At 38.2% G+C, this 3,572-nt stretch overlaps 1 pseudogene; it reads left to right on the forward strand.

Annotated features, from left to right (window-relative positions):
* The first annotated feature begins 1,786 nt into the window (after positions 1-1,786).
* On the forward strand, positions 1,787-2,819 carry LOC116590008 (annotated as a pseudogene).
* The last annotated feature ends 753 nt before the right edge of the window (positions 2,820-3,572 follow it).

A 3,572-nucleotide genomic window follows, 5' to 3' on the forward strand; every position in this document is an offset into this window, starting at 1 on the left:
GTAAACAAAATTGTACAAGGCCAATGTAAAAGAATACTAAAAGCATCAAACTTCTAGAAAGGTTGGTCAAGAAAAAAAAGAGAGAATGAACAAATAAACAATAATAGAAATGAAAGGGGGGCTTAGAAATTCTTCCAACATTAAAAAGATAAGTTTAAGTTAAAATTTTTGAAAATTAGATTAAAATATGACTTCCTACAGAAGTTCTTCTTACCTCAAGAAGAAATTGAATCTCTGTAGCCACAATGTAAATTATCAGTGAATTAAAATCCCCATTCAAAGCAAACTTCAGACCCAGAGTTCCATCAGTCAAGGATCTTACAGTTCCAATAGTATGCAAATTATACAAGTGAATAGAGAAAGAATATCATTACCAGGATGGGTATATCTCAAATCCAGGATTAGTTTAACATTAAAAACAAAATGTTTGATAAAATTCAACACACAATTTTTTGAAAAAGCATTTTTTTAGGTTCTTTTTTTAAAAAAATTTTTATTTTATTGACATATAATGTATTATTAGCCCCAGGGGTACAGGTCTGTGAATCGCCACATACCTTCCCCAATGTCCATAACCCCACCACCCTCTCCCTACTCCCCTCCCCCCGGGAACCCTCAGTTTGTTTTGTGAGATAAAGAGTCTCTTATGGTTTGTCTCCCTCCCAATCCCATCTTGTTTCATTTATTCTTTTCCTACCCCCCAAACCCCCCATATTGCCTCTCAACTTCCTCTTATCACGGAGATCATATGATAACTGTCTTTTTCTGATTGACTTATTTCGCTAAACATAATACCCTCTAGTTCCATCCAAGTCATTGCAAATGGCAAGATTTCCTTTATTTTGATGGCTGCATAGTATTCCATTGTGTGTGTGTGTGTGTGTGTGTGTGTGTGTGTGTACGTACTACATCTTCTTTATCCACTCATCTGCTGTTGGACATCTAGGTTCTTTCCTTAGTTTGGCTATTGTGGACATTGCTGCCATAAACATTCTGGTGCCTGTGCCATTTCAGATCACTACATTTGTATCTTTAGGGTAAATACCCAGTAGTGCACCTGCTGGGTCATAGGGTAGCTCTATTTTCAACTTTTTGAGGAGCCTCCATGCTGTTTTCCAGAGTGGTCGCACCAGTTTGCATTCCCACCAACAGTGTTGGAGGGTTCCCCTTTCTCCGCTTCCTCGCCAGCGTCTGTCATTTCCTGACTTGTTAATTTTAGCCATTCTGACTGGTGTGAGGTGGTATCTCATTGTGGTTTGGTTTGTATTTCCCTGATGCCGAGTGATGTGGAGCACTGATAAAGCTTCTTAATAAACAAATAAAAAGGACCATTCTAACCAGATAAAGGTTACCTGACAAATACAGCAGCTAACTGTATATATTGAAAACATTCTAATTAAGCTCAGGAACAAGACAGGTAGCATAAAGGAGAAAAGATCTAGTGGATCTTGGGGTGAGAAAGACACCCTGGAACTCTGCAACACTGCAACACTCTGGCCCAATCTAAGTAAATGAATCATGTTTATTGATTAAAAGACTCAATATTTTAAAAAATAATTTCTTCCCAAAATAATCTATAAATTCAGTGCAATTCTAGTCAAAATCCAAATGAAATCAAATGTGGTTTTGTGTGTAACCTGTTACACTATATCTATAATTTATATGTAAGAGCCATAAATATACTCATGAAGAAGAACAGGGTGGAGAGATTTGCTCTACAGATTTTATTTTTTAAATCTTATTAAAATCTATCATAATTAAGCCTTTTGGTTCCCTGAGAAGTGTCATGGCAGTTGACAAGAACACATGCCTTACAAAAGGTGGCAAGAGGAAAGTGGTTAATTCGTTTTCTAAGAACGATTGGTATGATGTGAAAGCACCAGCTATGTTCAGTATAAGGAATATTGGAAAAAAACTAGTCATAAGAACTCAAGGAACCAAAATCACATCTAATGGCCATGAGAACACAAAAACATAATGGTTTTTTGAGGTGAACCTTCCAGATCCTGCAGAATGATGAAATTGCATTTCGAAAATTCAAGCTAATTACTGAGGATGTTCAGGGCAAAAACTGCCTAATTCCATGGCATGGGTCTTATTCGTGACAAAATATGTTCCATGATCAAAAAAATGGCAGACCCTGATTTAAGCTCATATTGATGTCAAGAATACTGTTGGTTATGGGCGCCTGGGTGGCTCAGTGGGTTAAGCCGCTGTCTTCGGCTCAGGTCATGATCTCAGGGTCCTGGGATCGAGTCCCGCATCGGGCTCTCTGCTCAGCAGGGAGCCTGCTTCCCTCTCTCTCTCTCTGCCTGCCTCTCCATCTACTTGTGATTTCTCTCTGTCAAATAAATAAATAAAATCTTTAAAAAAAAAAAAAAGAATACTGTTGGTTATTTGTTTTATCTATTTTGTGCTGGTTTTACTAAGAAACACAACAGTCAGATTTAAAAGACCTCTTATGCTTAGCAATAACCGGTCCACCAAATTTGGAAAAAAGATGGAAACCATGACCCAAAAAGTACAGACAAATGACTTGAAAGAAATAGTCAATAAGTTGATTTCAGACATCATTGGAAAAAGACATAGAAAAGACTTGCCAATCTATTTATCCACTCCATGATGTCTTTGTTAGAAAAGTAAAAATGCTGAAGAAGCCCAAGTTTGAGTTGGAAAAGCTCATGGAGCTTCATGGTGAAGGTAGTTTTGGAAAAGCTACTGGAGATGAGACTGGTGCTAAAGTTGAATAAGCTTATGGATATGAGCCACCAGTCCAAGAATCTGTTTAAAATTCAGACATTTAATGGTAACAAATAAAAGATCTTACTTGTGATATCTAAAAAAAAGAAAAAACAAAGGGTATAATAATTAAGGCAGTGTGGCGCTGGTTCAGGGATAGAAAAAATGACAATAGACTAGAACAGGATACCTAAACAGAACTACACCTATATGGAAACTTGATTTGTGACAGGCTTTTTTCATGGATAAGTGAAAGAAAAAATGGACTTTAAAAAAAGTGTTAATACAATTTAAAAACATGACCTTAAATCCCTACACTCTGCTAAGCACTAGAATAAATTCCAAATAGATCAGTAGTTAGAATGAGAAGGACAAATGATAAAACGTCTTGAAAACTGTATAGAAAAATATTTTCTGGCTTTGGTGTCCAAAAGGATTTTGTTCTTTCTTTCCCTTTTTTAAAGATTTATTTATTTATTTGACACAGAGAGAGGGACTGAGCAGGGAGAGTGGCAGGCAGAGGTAGAAGCAGACTCTCCACTGAGCAGGGAGCCCAATGTGTGGCTGGATCCCAGGCCCCTGGGATCATGACATGAGCTGAAGGCAGACACCTAATTGACTGAGCCACCCAGGCGCCCCCCAAAAGGATTTCTTAAAGAAGATCCAAAAATGTGTAAATCAGAAAGCAAAGGTGATAGCCAAAACAATCTTGAAAAAGAAGTCCAGGGGCGCCTGGGTGGCTCAGGGGGTTAAAGCCTCTGTCTTCAGCTCGGGTCATGATCTCAGGGTCCTGGGATCGAGCCCCGCATGGGGCTCTCTGCTCAGCAGGGAGC

The sequence above is a fragment of the Mustela erminea genome, chromosome 5 (assembly GCF_009829155.1).
Source record: "Mustela erminea isolate mMusErm1 chromosome 5, mMusErm1.Pri, whole genome shotgun sequence".
Taxonomy (NCBI): domain Eukaryota; kingdom Metazoa; phylum Chordata; class Mammalia; order Carnivora; family Mustelidae; genus Mustela; species Mustela erminea.